The sequence below is a fragment of the Narcine bancroftii genome, chromosome 3, assembly GCF_036971445.1.
Source record: "Narcine bancroftii isolate sNarBan1 chromosome 3, sNarBan1.hap1, whole genome shotgun sequence".
NCBI lineage: Eukaryota > Metazoa > Chordata > Chondrichthyes > Torpediniformes > Narcinidae > Narcine > Narcine bancroftii.
The window spans coordinates 222084220-222102260 of NC_091471.1; the positions used below are offsets into that span (position 1 = coordinate 222084220).

The 18041-nt window shown below is 45.6% G+C and overlaps 1 protein-coding gene across 4 annotated transcripts in view; it reads left to right on the forward strand.

The window, feature by feature from the left end:
• The first annotated feature begins 7672 nt into the window (after window positions 1-7672).
• Window positions 7673-18041, forward strand: part of LOC138758165 (ankyrin-2-like) — a 355676-nt gene continuing 345307 nt past the window's right edge. For all 4 annotated transcript variants that reach the window (XM_069926699.1, XM_069926701.1, XM_069926700.1 and 1 more), the window contains exon 1: window positions 7673-7742. The gene's annotated coding sequence lies outside the window, so the exon portion shown is untranslated. The remainder of the gene's footprint in view (window positions 7743-18041) is intronic.

Here is an 18041-nt window from a genome sequence, read left to right on the forward strand (position 1 = left end):
ACGATCACTTGCACTTCCTTCTCGACGGAGGAGTGCCAGAGTTCGGGACTGTGAAGGGTATGGGGAAAAATTGCTACTGGCCTGCCTGCCTGGTTTAATGTGGCAGCCAGTGCAAAATTGGAGGTATCGCTTTCCACCTGAAGGGGGATGGATTCATCCATGGCATGCATCGTGGCTTTAGCGATGTCTCCTCGAATTTGATTAAAAGCATGAGCCTCCGCTAATAATGAAAAGGTGGTTGATTGAATTAGGGGGTGGGCCTTATCGGTGTAGTTGGACACCCATTGTGCTTAATACGAGAACAGCCCCAGGCAGCTTTTTAGTGCCTTCAGGGTGTTTGAGACGGAGTTCCAGAAGTGGTCACATGTGGTCAGGGTCGGGGCAATGACACCATGTGCCATGATGCATCCAAGAAGGGCCAGGTGCTCCGTGTTGAATATTCATTTGTCCTTGTTATACATCAAGTTGAGTGACTTGGCCGTATGCAAGAATTTTGCGAGATTTGCGTCGTGGTCCTGCTGGTCATGGCCGCAGATAGTGACATTGTTGAGGTAAGGGAATGTTGCCGTCAGCCCGTGTTCCTCCATCCGATCCATTTCTCTCTGAAAGGCAGAAACACTGTTAGTAACACTGAAGGGTACCCGCAGGAAATGGAAGTGTTTCCTGTCGGCCTCTAATTCGGTATAGATTCGATCAATCGAACGAGGGGAAGTTGGTGGTAAGATGACTTAAGAGCAATCATTGAAAAAATCCTGTACCTGGTGACTTTATTGACCAAGTCAGCTATACGGGGAAGCAGGTACGCATCCAGCTGTTGAAGTGGTTGATGGTTTGACTGTAATGAATTACCATCTGGGCTTTCCCGCCCCTCTGACCACGAGGACCTGTGCTCTCCAGGGACTGGTGATAGGGGCTATGATCCCCTCCACCAGGAGTCGCTGAACCTCAGCCAGGATAAATTGCATATCCTCCGAACTATAGTGCCGACTTTTGGTGGCGATGGGCTTGCAATCCGGGGTGAGGTTCGCAAACAGCAACGGAGGGAGCACCCTTAAGGTGGTGAGACAACAGGACAGTGCCGGGAGTTGGGCTTTCAGTCGGGGATGGACATCCGAATGCTTCAGGTTGTGGACAGTCAGCAGTGGTTGGGGGCCTCTGAACGCCATTGTCATGCTCCTAACTGACTCTGAAAGTCAAGGCCTAAGAGGATCGGCATGCAGAGGCAGGGCATAATTAGCAACACAAAGTTGTACAGGTACACGATCCTTTATCCAGAACCCTTGGAGGACATTGTATTCTGAATTTTGGATTTTTCCGGATTTCAGAAAGCCCACCCGAATTGTGCTGCCTATCCACCCACACCCCCTTCCAGCCGCCGGTTCCTCGGCCCCCTGCCCAGGTCGCTGGTCCCTCGGCCCCCACTTGCCGGATTTTGGAGCTTTCCAGATTTTAGGTGTCCGGATAAAGGATCGTGTACCTGTAAAACACTCTTTCCCCCCCCCCTCCCTCCCCCACCATCAGCAACACTACACAGTATTCCTGGATACTAGTCTGTTGGTCCCTTGCTGCCATTGAAACCATCCCAGTCATGGGTCGGACTGGGAGGGAGAGTCTCTGGACCACGTCATGGTGTACGAAACTTTCCGTAAAGCAGCTATCGAAAAGACAGTTCATTTTATGCCCCTTCACCTCGATCTGCATCATTGAGTTTGAGATCAGATGAGGACTGGCTTGATTCAGTGTCACTGAAGCTAAGACTGGCGCTTCTTCGTCGTCGTCATCGGTAGGGAGGCCCGCCCAAGATGGCGACCTCCATGTTGACCATTCAGCATCGAATGAAGAAGAAGGCGGAAATGGAGTCGTGACGGTCAAAAGTGATGTCACTGGAGCGGTAGGCCGAGCAGCCAAGGTTGGGAGTGGTGGCCAATAAGATGGCGCTCCCCTCACCGCGCACGAGTCAGCGCCGGAAGCTCTTCAGGAACACACGCTGCACTGCTTGCGGACTGCGGTCGGGACCTGCAGACCTTGTGGTAATGGTCCTTCTTTCCACAGCCCGAGCACATTGTTCCTTTCGTGGGGCAGAGGTGCCTTGCGTGCCTGGCCTGCCCGCAGAAGTTGCAGCTCCACGACGCAGATGGTGTGATTGCAGCCATGGTCAGGTTGCTAACACCCGACGCTGAGTCCCAGACTGATGGGTACGCAGGTGGCCCGCTTCTGCCCACGATCGACACTGCGTGGTGCTGGGCCGAGTCCAGAGTTCTGATCAAGTCGATAGCCTTTTTGAGTGGGACCAGGTCCTCCTCAAGGAGTCTCTGCCGGATGTAGTCCGACCTCAACCCTGACATGCAGGCGTTTCTGATCAGCTCTGGGTCAGCGATATCATGCCCGTGGGATCCCCCAAACAGTTTTTTCCCAGTGTGACCAGGGACTGGACGAACTCTTCAGTGGGCTCACCAGGCTGTTGTTTCTGGGACACCAGCAGGTAATGGGAGTAAACCACGTTCACTTTCGGCTTATACAGCACCGACAGCTCAGCCATCGCCTCGGTGTATGTCGCGCTGCCTTGGATGGTCAGATAGGCCTTCTGGCTGACTTGTGCCAGAAGGATCTTGAGCTTCTTTTCATCTGAGTCGACCATCTCCGCAGCGGCATCAAGGAAATTACTAAAACAGTTCACCCACTTCTCGAAGAGCACCGATTTACCTGGGACTTGGGGTTCTACTTCCAGCCACTTGGGGCACAGCAATTTCTCCATAACCAGAGAGTTCCAAAAATCTAGCTCAATAAATTGTTGGGCGCTATTGGTAGCCCCAGTAATGATGCAGACAGAAGACTGAGGGGAACGATAGGCTTTATTGAGTTGGAGACTGCTGGCCCGGGTCCAGGCTAGGAAAATGATCGGGAAAGAGAGGGAATTCGACCTTTATAGCCCAGGGTCACATGGGCAGGACTAAGGGAGGAGCTAATGTAGGAGGACGGACCAGCCAGTGCATACAATCATATCACCACAAGGAGATTTGGAGTGACAAGGTCCATTTGCTTTTATATATGGACTGTTTGGATGTGCATGACCGGTGCATGACCGGTTGATTTTCTTTTAAGAGGTGGCAAAGGTAACAAAGCGGGTTGATGAGGACAGGGAAGTGGATGCTGTATATGTGGACTTCAGCAAGACAATGTCTACAACATGGCAGGTTAGGCTGTAAGGTTAGATCACATTGAAAGTAAGGTGCACTGTTCCACTGGGTTCAATACTGGCTTAATGGAAAGGGATAGTGAGTGGTTTTGGAGGGATGTTTTTCGATTTGGAGGCTTGGGACCAGAGGTTGTATGCTGTTGGAGTCTGTACTGGGTCCGCATTTGTTTATCATATATATTAATGATCTGATTGGCAATGTCGATAACATAATTAGTAAATTTTGCAAATAACACCAACATTGGTGGTGTGGTGAAGAAGGATGTTTACGTAGGGTGAAGATCAGTTGGAAAGTCAGTTTGAAAGTTTGGAAAATGTAATTAAACTCTGACAAGACTGAGTTTTTGCACTTTGGGAAGTCAAAGCAGAACAGAACTTGAACAGTTAATGATGGGGTCCGAGAGAACACAGATTTGTAGAGAAATGGGAGCATAATTCCTTGAAATGGGCGACTCAGGTGGACAAGGTGGTGAAGGTGTTTCGTATGCTTGCCTTTATTCTTCAGAAGAGATTCACTGAATGTTGGCAGCACTGGAGAGGTTTTTTTTAAATGACACAGCATGGTAGAAGGCCCTTTGAGCCCATGAAACACGTACTGACTAATTAAACCCAAATAACCAATCCACTCTGTTTGTTTTGGAGGTTTGGAGGAAAATTGAGTACTCGGTGGGGGGGAGGGGGGGTGGGGTGGGGGGGAAACCATGCAGGTCATAGGGAGAAGGTGCAGACAGTGCTAGATTGTGACCCAGATAGTTGGTGCTGTAATAGTGTTCTAGGGAGATGTGGATAGGTTCTTTATTCCTGTGAGCAAGGAGGTTGAGAGGAGAACTTGCAGAGGTTTTCAAAATCACGAGGGACATGGGTAAAGCAAATGCATGCAGTCCTTTTTCCCCTAATGTAGATGATTCTAGAACTAGAGGGCATAGATTAAGGAAGGAGGAAAAAAGATTTAGGAGGAATTATTTTTCACTCACTTGGTGGTCCATATCTGGAAAAAACTGGCAGATGAAATGGTATAAGCAGGCACAATAACAACATTCACGCCACATTTGGGCAGGTTGATGGATTGGAGGGGTTTATGGAACTAATGCAGAAATATGGGATTAGCCCAGGCTGTCGCATTGGCTGGGATGGACTAATTGGGATGAAGGGGCTTTTCTTATGACAAAGATCGGTGAAAAATGCAGGCAAAAGAATGGAATTCAATCTGGACAAATTTGAGGTGCTGCACTTTGGGACGTCAAATGCAAGAGGAAATAATGTAGCCAGTGGAAGAACTCTGAGGAGCATTGATGTGTGGAAGGCTCATGTTTTGTAAGTCCATAGCTCCCTGAATGTGGCAATGTGAGTGGAGAGAGTAGTAAAGAAGGTATGAGGAATACTCGCCTTCATCAGTCAGGGCGATGAACCATGGTTTGACCATTCTTTGAGCATTCCCTTCAGTTCTGATTGCTGCATTATAGGAAGACTGTAGAGGCTTTGAAAAAGATGCACCAGAGATGTTGACTGGAGCAGAGAGTATTAATTAATACTCATAATTATGAGGTGACGTTGCTCAAACGTGAAATGTTTTCTGTGAAGCACTGGATGCTGAGAGATGTCCTGATAGAAATACAGTAAACCCCTGGTATCCCTATGGGGATTAGTAGATGCCAGATAAGTGAAATTGCCAGTTGCTTGAGACTGTTATGTGACTGGGGAACTGGCCATTAGTGGACGCCAATTTTAAACTTTTGTATATGTTACCTATTTTGCCTTTTTAGAAAAGTACGGGTTGCTTGAGGCTGCTTGGTGCTTGATTTTGGATAATGGGGATTTTACTGTTCATAAAATTACGAGAGCTCCAGGATATATAGTCTGTCTTTAACCAATGGTTCAGGTGTCCAATACAATAATAGTGCAGCTCGAAGGTGAGAGGGGAAATGTTTAAAGGAGATTTACAAGCCCAAGTTCTTTGCACAGGGAGTGCGATGTATCTGGGATCCACCGCCAGAGGAAGTGATAGAAACTGATATGACAGTGGCATTTAGTGGGAAGAGAATTTAAGGCGCCTAATTGAGTCTTCTGAAAAAGGATCTTAGAGAGGGAAAGAAGGGGCAAAAATGGGAGAAAATGGGGAAGGTTGCAAAATCAGAGCTGGGACAAAGGGAAATCCAGGAGGAGTTTTGTCTCATACACAGTTAAACCCCTGTTATCTGGAATTCAAGCAACCAGAAGCCTCAAGAAGCTGGCAAAAAAAATTGTGGAAAAATAAATAGGTTTCGAGAGCATGGTTAGCATAGCAGTTGGTGCAACACTGTTATAATGCCCAGTGATTGGGACCGGGGTTCGAATCCTGCACTGTCTGGGAGGAGTTTGTACATTCTCCCCATGTCTTCATGGGTTTCTTCCCACCGTTCAAAACGAATGGGGGTTGTAGGCCAAATGGGTATAATTGGGTGGCACGGGCTCATGGGCCAAAAGGACCTGTTCCTGTGCTCTAGGTCCAAATTAAAATTAAATTAAATTATGCAGAAGATTAAATTTGACATACCTTGCCATTCATTCACCAATCACACAATCTCAAGGAAATGGAAAATTCACTTCTTCTGGCATCTACCATCCCCCATAGGCGCCAAATACTTGGAGAAGGAAGGGGAATTTTGGGGCAGGTAATCAGTGGGTCTCAGTTGGAGATGAGGGTCGAGGGAAAAACTGATTCTGCCAATTGTGACAATCTAAAGATAAACAAAACTGCATTACTCCTTTGGCTCATGGTTTCAAGGAATGAAATTTTGTATTTGACTCCTTGAACGAGTCCACCTGAAAAGGTGTTCATTTTTAAAAAAATGTTCTGTGATTCTTTTTTTCTGTAGCCTTACAAAGGTACACGTCCTTTTGTGTTGCAGAATGGCCTCAATGCATTGCATCTGGCAGCAAAGGAAGGCCATGTGGACCTGGTGCAAGAGTTATTGGAGAGAGGTGCCATTGTTGATTCCCCAACGAAGGTAACATCTCACATTAAAACCCGCCAAAGAAATGGCTCCATTATCCTATATTTACAAATGTAGAAAATGATATACAAGTATCAAATAAAGGAGATGTGCTGATGTCTATCTGCATAGATAAAACCACATACTTTTGATCTGGATTACACTTAAGTTCATCTTCTCAAATTCAGCGTGGCAAAACAGTGTCTCTCCAGACCATTGTGTATGCATAAAAACACAATACACACTACATAATAATGACAAATATTGATGCTTTGTTGCGACCGGGCCACACAATGACGCAGCCAGACAGGCTGGTCCTGTTAAGCGGTTGTCAAGATAGTGGGGGCTGGTTGCCTTGCCCTCCTCGGCCTCGCTCTGTCTGCTGTGGGGAAAGAAAGGCCTCCCAGTGGCTAACCACCTCAATTCCACATCCATTACCATACTGACATGTTAGTCCATGGACTCGGGTACTACCAAGTTGAGGCCAGCTGGAAATTGGAGGAACAACCCTTTGTATACTTGATATTATGGAGCGTTATGGTTAGTGCAACACTTTTACAGCACTGACAACTGGGTTCAAATCTACCACAATGTCAATATCGACCTCCAATTTCTGTTCACCCTACTTCCCTGGTGTTTCCTTTCTCTCATCCTTCTGTCTCCCTTCCTCCAGCTCCCCACTCCCTTCCTTCCATCACAGAGGTAGCTTTCTTCACCCTTGACCCTGGTCAATTCTCAGCTTCTTCTTCCCCCTCCCACCTCCATCCACCCATTACCTCTGTTAGCCTATTCACCTCCCCCTCACCCTTCCCACTCCAAATAACCCTCCTTTTTGCCTGATTTTTGGCCCTCCTAAGGAAGGCCTCAGGCCTGAAATGCCGACTGCTTTTTGCTTTCTGTGAATGCTGCATGACCTGCTGAGTTTCTCCAGCATTGTATTAGACCCCACCGTCTACAGATTTTGTGTCTACCTTTATCAACTTTTTTTTCTTGTATTTCTCCCAGAAATATGGATGTGATTAAGAAGTAATTCCGTTATGAAGAGAATATGTATGATTCCACCTGCCCCTCTTTTGAACAGAATTAAGTCATTTTAAGGAAATAAAATTTGAAAGCCAGGTTTTCTATTAATCAATACTATATACAAGATCATTGAGACCAGGTCTCAGACAGGAGAAAAAATGTTGTTTGCGATATTGTCAGGCGCCAAAGTGAGCATTTTTCATGGGTTACCTTGTATTTTTCCCCAAGATGCTACATTTACAAATGTTGACATTTTATCATCAAACTACAGGCATAAAGTGTAAAATATTCAAATATTCTCTGTTATAATATAAGCTGTTGAACATTGCAAGGAATTTTGATGAATGATTTGCCCCATTTAAACAAGGAAAATCTTGCTCCAGGATTCTCTGCATTTCTCTTTTTATGTCCAAAAAATAACTGACTATGTTGGTTTTTCACTGTATTTGCAGAAAGGAAATTCAGCTCTGCACATTGCATCTCTGGCTGGACAAACGGAAGTGGTCAGAACACTCGTGAAGCAGGGAGCCAACATCAACTCTCAGTCGCAGGTACATATTCCAGCAAAAATGCTAACAAAGACTCATTATTTAAAGGAGGGAAGAGTGATCAATAATGAAAAATGAAATTTCTGTTGAATTACCAAAGCTTCTGATAACACTGGACAACAAATTGTTTCAATTAGTTGTCTTCCTGGGAAAAAAAAATGGAAATTATGATAGACAACTTCAAGGTGAACACAAAGATAATTTCAGCTTTTATGTATCACGTCAGAAGTTGGAGAAACATTAAATGAACTTTGATTGAATTTAGCATGTTTAGTCGCAGAATGATGCTGACACATTGCATCAGTTCAACTGAGCTAAAAATGTTCTGTCGCTGATTTAAATTTGTACTCAGCATCTGATGCCTCTCATTGTCAGTGTCCAACAATAGTCGCCCAGCATTGATGGATTCCAGTTACCCTGATACAGCTTTTCCTTGGTCAACATGTCCTGGTGAAACCATTCATCATATTTACCACTTTTAGCACCAAGATCCGCAGGTTAAAAGTCCAAGTGCGAATGCAGGAAATGAGTTTTCAATGAAACGTTGTACTTTATGGTTTTGTATGCTTGAAGAAGACTTAAAATATGACAGGAAATCACCGAAAAAAAGGTACATAATAGGAAAACTTTAAGGTGACTTTGTGATCAGGAACTGTTAGGTAAAAACATCATGAGCTGGGAATGTAGAAGGAGTCACCCAGTGCTGGGCCGTAACAAGATGCAGTTGTGACCTTGTACTCTCAAGATAAGAGTGGGGATGACAAATTGATGTGCAGGAAACTAGCAGAGAAGGATAGCAACAGTTTATTCATTGGACAATGTCATGGTATGATAATTTACTAAGTACGTATCCTAAGGTATATAAAAAACATCACTTGCTGATAACGGCAGAATGCGCCTTCTCCAACTAACACTGTTAGTTGCAAGTGTTACAATCCGGCAATAAAGAACAAAGAACCTTGATTTCGACTCAGTCTGGTGTTTGACTCACTCATTCATGAACAAAGCAGACCTAACAGAACCCAAAATCCATAAAATGTAGCTAAAAGAAATTATTGTCCATTGTAAGGTCTCTGTCCTTGAAAAAATGAGGCATCACTTTGTCTTGCTGATCTGAAGATTTGTTTTTCATATTTATTTGTGTTTTAATACTCTGATTACCTTAGAACAGCAAAGCACAGGAGCACGTATTTAGGTTCATAATATGGAGACAATTGATTTTTAATCTAATTGAAGGTATCAAGAATGGTTTTCAGATTTATGTAGAATGCTTTTGGTGTTTCTGGAATTTTAAATTCTCCACATTTTAAATATTTGAGCTTTATACCTTCAAATGGAATTTTTAACTAATTCATTTAAATAGTCATGTTTATATGTTGAATTTTAAGAATGTATTAATTTCATCTACATCCCCCGAGTCACATATCTAGCTCTTTTAAACCCTGTGGTCCAGGGTCCTGCCAAATATCCTGCCTTTTTTCCTGGTGAATTGTTGACTGCATTAGTGCTTCTACTTGCTCAACGTGATTGGTTTAACACCTTTATTTTCACATTCCACTATGCCCTCCCGGCCCCGTGCCCAGTTCCTAATCTACAGATTCACGCATCTCTCCAAGAAATAGCTTCTCCTCATCTCTGTTTGAAATCTACTTTCCAGAATCTTGAGGCAGTATCCCCTAGTTCTAGTCTCAGGCACCAAAAGTGACTTTCCTGCCTCATTCAATCTTTCATCATTTTGCAAGTTTCAATCAAATCCCCTCTCATTCTTCTGAATTCCAACTCGTATAGATCTCTCATCGGCTAACCCCTCATTTCTAGAATCATCTTAGTGAATGTTCTCTGCACTGCCTCCAAAACCAGTGTATCCTTTCTCAAGTAAGAAGACCAGAACTGCACCCAGTACTCCAGGGTGTGGCTTCACCAGTGCCCTGTACCATTGCAGCAGGACTTCACTGATGTTAAATTCAACTGAATCCGAATTTATTGTCATGAACAAATTAGTTGTTTTGCAGCAGCATCAAAATGCAAACATATAAACCACCTGAATGTGCAGCCGCTTATAGCTGCCTGGGGCAGGCTGATGACTCTATCAGCTGGCGACCCAACTCCCCGCTGACAGCCGCCGCTGCCCCACTGGGGATGTCACAGCCCAGCTGGCTGCTCCTTCACCTTGGCCGCTCTCTGCAGCTCAAAATGTGTCATAGCAATGGCTGTCTTCCCTACCCATAATCCCCCACACAGCTGGAACTGTTGTGGGAAGCACAGAGCGGTTCCACCTGCATGGGGGATTATGAGTAGGAAAGACAGCCATTGCTATGCTGCATATTTATGACGGGTGGCGCTGCGGCACCAGTTGCCCCACCTCCATCAGAACCGGAGGTGCTACGAGGCGTCTCTGGATATGAATAGGCCCTTTTGGGTGGACCAGGCAACGCTGCAGCAGCCTTTTAGGGCTGGCACCTGAAAGATGAGTCTGCAAGTTAAGATTCTCTCCTGCCGCAACCCTCAAGACAGAGGGTCCACCTGAAAGGGCTGAGTGACATCTCCTCAAACTCCTCACAAAGTATAACTGCTGCACAATTGTTCTAGCAATGAAGGCTTCTTGATAACCTTGTGTGATTCATGTTTTGGCACTCCCAATTCCCTCATCAAGCTGTAATCTTTCACCATTTAAATAATAACCTGGTTTTCTGTTTTTCCTTCCAAAGTGGATGACCTCCTATTTACTGGCAGTGTACTCCATTGATCTCTCACTTCATCTATATCTCCCAGCAGACCAGGGTTGGTGTCAGAACAAGTCTAATCGGGGGAGGGGGGAGGATTAGGGTAACTGCGGGGGTGGGGGGAGCACAGTGCGACATTCAAAAACTCACTCAGTGAGGTGGTAGTGGGTGCCTAGCCACCTATCATGATCCTCTGTACACCTCTGCCATCACCCTTCCCCTTCCCTCTGATGTCACAGACAAAAGTGCTGCTTATATCGTGTGGAGACTAGTGATGCTAGTGGGGGGAGCGGTCATTATAACTCATTTGGGGGGGAAATGCCCATGGATGCCCCACCTCGACGTCAGCCATGCAGCAGACACTCCACATCCTCAGCACTGTTTGCTTTTCCTCTCATTCCTGCATTATTGGCAAACTTGGAGATGCTCTGCTCGATTTCCCCCTCTTCCAAATTGTTACTCTTTCTCTTCCCCTTTCTCTTTCACCCCCCCTTTCTTTTTCTCCTTCTCACCACTCTTTCTCCCCCCCCCCATCTTCCCCTCCCAACAAATGGGGATGAAGTGAGCAATGTTTATTTTGACATCAGAGGGAATGTGAGAGATGTCCCCCCAACCCACCACCCATTCTCATACCTCTTCACCTTCTGTCTCCATCATCTTCTGTCCCCTCCTTTGGTTCCATCTGGTCCAATTTGCCCTTCACCCCACCCCGATAGTTCCCATTACATCACTAATTCTTTTAAACTGTAGCACCTGGTTAGCCCTCCTGGGACACAGGTGCAATTACTGGGGCCCCCCCACAATGATGCTGATGTCACCGGAATAAGCGGGATAGCCATTTTTGTTTTCAAATCGTCTGTGGATGTGAACTAGGTAAGTTTAACTGGGTTCCCTGACTACCTCTGAGGTAGGTCAGGGTCCTGGTTGGATTCCGACGGGGTTGACCAGGTCAGACCCTTTCTAACTGCTGCGTAACTGGGACGCTAACTGGGCCTTTTACACAGCAGTTTGAAAGGGCCTAGTATTATCACCTTATCAGGGAGCCTTTGTCTATTAATCACCCTACTCTGAGTTTCTTTCCTGCACTGAGATTTTAAGCAAGAGCAGGAGTGTTTTAAAAACACTAGTAAGGGTAGATGAGTAATGTGAGATTTGCTAATTGATTGTAGCCAATAAGAGGAAGTTCCAAAAAAACAATGACCAATTAGTCCCACTCACTTGCTCACCCGTACCCCTGCAATTTTCAATATTTCCAATTCCCTTTTGTACTGACATTTAATATTCTGTTCAGTCAGTACTTTCCAAGGTTATTACCATTTTATTTGGTGGCCTTATCTTGAAATGATGAATGATGTGAATCAGGAAATAATTGCAAAGCCTGCGGGAGAAATCAGCCCTAAAGGTTGTGGGTTTATTGCTCAAAAATGGATTACATTGCCTTGGCTGTTGTGTTTCAGCTGGCACTTTACTGAAATCATGTGGCACATTTAATAATTGTGTGAATAGTTGTCCAGGATTTTCTCGACCTCATTCATTATTTAAATTATGTTCCATTATCATATATTTTCAGACCATTTATGGACTGTTAATGACATGAAGATTATTAAAATGCTAAATCTCTTTCACTATTTCACTACTGAACAACAAAATCATTGTAATTTAAAAACTGAAATATTACATATTTATTAGTAAGCTAATAGTTCAACAATTTAGTGCAGCTTGTGGAGTTCTTCAGGAAATAAGAACAGGTGCATGAGAACATTTGACTCCAGTTCCAATCTCTGCAAGATGGACAAAATTGGAGTACTTTTTATTAATTTTGGAGGGTTTACTATGCCTCTTGAGTTTTTAATCACTGCCTTTGTGGTCCATAAAAGAGGAGAGGACTGGCTTCATAATGTTTCACTTCAAATAAGGAAAACAAAAAGGAACTCTGTGGTGACCTGCAGAAGAGGAGGTTATCATCTGGAAAACCCTGATGGGGCAAGTTTCTTCAGCAAGACACTGACCCGGCTGATCGGAAGGAATCAGTTTGTGTCCAATGAGCAACAAATCTCACTCTGAAAGTCGAAAAGGACCTTCCTGAGCGGTAACGATTTACCTTTCAAGCCTGATGAAATTCATAAATGTTAAATTCTGTGTACAGTATAAGAATTTCCTGATATTGGTGAACTTGGAGGTGTGAGAAGTGATATTAGACTGTGAATAAAAGGACTTTTCTGAACTTGTACACACGTTACATGCACATGCGCTTAGAATTAGAATGTGGTTAAGTTATTAGTAATAAGTTAAAGTTTGATCCTGTTTTCATGTTTAAAGGTAATTAGAAGTGACTTTTGTTTTAGTCACCATTTATCTTGGTGAATTTCTATTGCTGTTGTGTTTTGGGGTCCTCTGGGCCCATAACAATGGACAGAAGAGAGACTGTCAAGGTTGCTTTGTGCAGGACAAATCATATTTTTGAGTTGATGACAAAGGTAGCCGATGAAGGTTGGGCAGTGGATGTTTTTGATATGAACTTCATTAAGCAATTTGCCAAGGTCCCTTATGGTGGGCTGATCGCAGGAGTCCATGGTGAGTTGATATTTTGAATGTGAACTTAGGACACTCATAGAATTATTGGTAGAGGCTGGCTGGAGACCTGTGATCAGTGGTGTTCAGTGGGGATTGGTGTTGAGATTACGTTCTTTGTGACGTACATAAATGACTTGGATGAAAAAGGGGGTAGGTTTATATGCTTTCAGATTGGTGGAGCTGGCTATCAAAGAGTACAAAAGAATATAGATCAATTGCAGAAATGGCAGACAAGTGTGATGTGTGGCACTTTGGGAGATCAAATGTATATAGTTAATGCTTCAACTGATGTGAAGAGGGATCTTTTGGTCCAGGTTCACTGCTCTTTTTTTAAAAAAAAACATTAAATTTAAAACCTCAAAAACATCAATTATTTTTCAGTAATATAAATCCAATACAATATATAAGAAAAAAGAAAAGCATGAAAAAGAAAGAACCCCCATAGCCCCCACCCTCCCCCCTCTAGCACTACAAAGCAAAGAAGAAATGAAGAAAGTGGGACAAGAGATCTTCAAGAGGAGCATTCCTGACTTTAAAACTTCAAGTGGACAGAAACCTTTAGGAGAAAGGGAATTCATACCCACTGTTTGTAAATATGGGCATCATATTCTCCAAAATAAATGATATTTATCTCTTAAATTATAAGTAATTTTCTCAAGTGGTATACAACTCTCAACTTCTGCATGCCATCTCTCCATTCCCAAATCGATATCAGGTTTCCAAGTTATAGCAATACATTTTCTACCTATTGCTAAATCAATCTGAATAAACTTCACTTGATGCATATTCAATTTTAATTTAGGTTTAACCTGACTAATATCACCCAATAAAAATAGCATTGGATCTTGTGGGAATTTAACCCCCGTTATTCATTCCAATAAAGTACCTGTCTCCAACCAAAAGGTTTTAATCTTAGGACAGGTTCCCAGCTCATTGAAAGTGATCACACAAGTCAAGATGGCATTTGGTGTGCTTAGTTCAATGGACATTGAGTATAAAAGTAAGGAGATCTTGCTACAGATATGAAAAACTTTGGTTTGGTTCCTCTTGAAATACAGTGTGTGTAATTCTGGTCACCCCATTACAGAAAGGACATGGAGGCTTTGGATAGGGTACAGAATACCCTATGTGAACACACACACACATAGTTGTTGCTGGTTTTATAGAGTATGAATTGTGGGGAGATTTAGGATAAACTTGGGTTGTATTCTTTGGAGTTAGAGGTTATGGGGTGACCTGATGGAGGTGTACAGTATCATGAGAGACATTGATATGGTGGACAATCAGAATCTTTCCACCAGGGCAACAGTGTCACACTCTCAAGGAGTTAAACAAGAAAGTCTGCAGATGCTGTGATCAAAGCAATATACCAACGAGCTGGAAAACTCCAGCAGGGCATGCAGCATCCATGGGATAAAAAGGTTTTGGGCCTGGCCCCTTCTACAAGCAAAAACTGGCAGGTGCCTGAAATAAAAGGTGGGGTGAGAAGAGAGGAAGGGACACTACAAAGATCATGTTCAGCATGAAGGGGCGAAAGTTAAAGGAAGATGTGTGGAGCAAGTATTTTACACAGAGAGCAGTAGATGCCTGGAGCAGTCTGCCAAGAGTCATGCAGGAAGAACATACGTTAGTTGCATTTTATAGGCTTCTGGGTCAACACATGAATATTAAGGGGATAGAAGCTATCAGGTGCAAGCAGCAGATATGTAGTTTGCTTTGGACATCATGGTTGGCACAAGCTCATGGGCCAAATAAAGTATTGGTGGGCCTTGGATTCATGTCTCGGGGCACAACACTTTATTGTGACATCAGTTTCTCTATCCACTGAAGAAAGACAATTCTTTCTTTAAAAACAAAAAAAATGAAGAAACTCTAAGTTATGACATCTGTGGGGGAAAGGAATTGTGAGGGGAGTGGATTGCTCTGAATGCAGGATGTGGAAAATCTGGGACATCACAATTGTTCCCGATGACGACTCCTGCAAGAGGTGTGTCCTCCTGCAGTTTCTTACAGACTGAGTTGAGGAGCTGAAGCTGGATGAACTCTGCATCATTCGGGAGGAGGAGGGGATGATAGCCAGGAGCTTCAGGGAGAAAGTCACCCTCAAAGGTCAGGGGGCAGGCAGGTGGGTGACTGCAAGAAGAGGGAAAGAGTATGGGCAATCAGCTTGGAGTTCCTCATTTCTCTCAGCAATAATATACCATCTTGGATGCTGTTGGGGGAGGGGGGGTAAACAATCAATCAGGGACAAGTTGTAGACACGTCTATGGCACTTTGGCTCAGAGGGGAAGAGGGAGAAAAGAAGAGCTGTAATGATTGGGGATTCATTAGTTAGGCAAACAGTTAAGAGGCTCTGTGACCAAGATCGAGACTCCCGGATGGTATATTGCGTCCCACATGCCAGGGTTAGGAACGACTCTGATTGAGTTCACAGCATTCTCAGGTGGCGGGGGGGGGGGGGGGGGGTGGTGGTGGTGAGAAGCCAGGTGTCGTGGTCCACGTTGGGATTAATGACAGATACAAATAGGGATGAGGTCCTGAAGAGGAAATACAGGGAGTTAGGGAAGAAGCTTAAAAACAGGGTGGTAATCTCAGGATGGCTGCCTGTGGCCTTGTACCAGTGAAGGTAGGAGTAGGAAATTGTGGCAGATGAATGCACGGCTGAAGATTTGGAGCAGGAGGCAGGGGTTCAGATTTGTGCATCATTGGGATCTGTTCTGAGGAAGGTCTGGCCTGTAGAAAAAGGACAGGTTGCACCTGATCTGGAAATGGACCAATATTCTGGCGGGCAGATTTGCTAGAGCTGTTTGGATGGTTTAAACTAGTTTATCAGGGGTGTGGGAACCATAATTTGAGTGCAGAGAATAGAGAGGAAGGTGAAAATCATGATCCTATGTGATATGAGTTTGTGAGGAAGGACAGGCAGGGGAGGAATCATAAATGTAGCTAGTTGGAGCATTTGAAATGTGTCTCTATCAATGCTAGGAGTATTAGGAATAAAAGGGATGAACTTGGATCATGGATCAGGACGTGGAACTATGACGTTGTGGCTGTAACAGAGACTTGGCTGGCAGAAGGATAGAATTGGCTGATGCAGGTATTGGGATTTCAGTGTTTTAAAAGGGGTGGCATGGAGATTGGGGGCGATAGAAGCATGGTCAGGGATAGTATCAAGGCTGCAGAAAGAGAGGACGCTGTAGAGCACACATGTCAAACTCTGGCCCACGGGCCAAATTTGGCCCGCGATATAATTATATTTGGCCCGCAAGATTATATCAAAAATGTATTAGAGGTGGCCCGCTGGCCGCCGCGCCAGTATAGCGCATGCACAGTAACCGCTGTGTCCCAGGGTGAGAGAGAGAGAGAAAAATCCTGGTCCTTGAAAAGTAGTGGTGGGTGGTTTTATAAACACGCTGTCGTGTCCCCCCGCCCATCCCCCCACCGCAGCACGGCCTGGCCGGTATCAGGGGAAGCCAAGGCCGCTTCCCAGCGCCCGGAACCCCAGTGGCACAGCGTTTCTTAGAGCTGCAGATGGAGTCGGGACACCGGAGGGAAGGTTGGGGCTCTCCGCCGGGCGATGGGTGCGCCGGCCGCCCTGTGCCTTCCCACCGGACCAGCGGCGGGTGCCTGGAGTACACGTGGAGAGAAGGGCTGGTCGGGCAGGTAGGGTGGAACCCCCCGCCAATCTCGGGAGTGGCGTGGGCTGAATCGGGATTAGGCACACTCACCTGCACCTCCAGCGCTGACCGGGATCCCAGCGCGGTCCTGAGCGCGGAGACTGCCCTGGAAAGGTTCTGGGACACCGGCACGGAAAGAAAAGGGGGTCCGGGAGAAACTCAGCAGGTCAAGGGGGGTCCGGGAGGAACTCAGCAGGTCAAGGGAGGTCCGGGAGAAACTCAGCAGGTCAAGGGGGGTCCGGGAGAAACTCAGCAGGTCAAAGGGGGATCCGGGAGAAACTCAGCAGGTCAAAGGGGGGTCCGGAAGAAACTCAGCAGGTCAAGGGAGGTCCGGGAGAAACTCAGCAGGTCAAGGGGGGTCCGGGAGAAACTCAGCAGGTCAAAGGGGGATCTGGGAGAAACTCAGCAGGTCAAAGGGGGATCCGGGAGAAACTCAGCAGGTCAAAGGGGGGTCCGAGAGAAACTCAGCAGGTCAAAGGGGGGTCCGAGAGAAACTCAGCAGGTCAAGGGGGAGGGGTCCGGGAGAAACTCAGAAGGTCAAGGGGAGGGGGTCCGGGAGAAACTCAGCAGGTCAAGGGGGGTCCGGGAGAAACTCAGCAGGTCAAGGGAGGTCCGGGAGAAACTCAGCAGGTCAAGGGGGGTCCGGGAGAAACTCAGCAGGTCAAGGGAGGTCCGAGAGAAACTCAGCAGGTCAAGGGGGGTCCGGGAGAAACTCAGCAGGTCAAAGGGGGATTTGGGAGAAACTCAGCAGGTCAAGGGAGGTCCAGGAGAAACTCAGCAGGTCAAGGGGGGTCCGGGAGAAACTCAGCAGGTCAAGGGGGGTCCGGCTGAAACTCAGGGGGGGCCTGACCTCGCCAGGACCGTTGCCCACTCCCCTCCCTGCCGCAGGCTGACCTGCGACTCACGGTGACGGGGCCGCTGATCCACCGAGATGCCGCCCTGCAGCGAGAGCTGATGCCCCCGCACTGTCGTTGTCCAACCCGATCGCCCGCAAACCCCGCCCTCCCGCACACAGGCCTGAGTAAGTATTATGAACTTTAATATCAAGATAAAACGATCTTCCAATAGTTTCATGTCACAGTGATAAATATATTCCTGGTTAAAAATGGTCCTGCACCTGGATACAAGCTCATTAGGCATAAAACTTGAAAAGTGTGTAAATCAAAGGATATCTGTACCAATGGACAAAGGGCATGGCAAATAACCCTGCTAGAGTTCATGCCCACAATCAGTCACCCATTTGATTGTTTCAGGAATCATGTTATTCTCCCACATTCTCAATAGCCCTCAGATTTTACTATTCGACAGCACACTAGCAACATTTGACA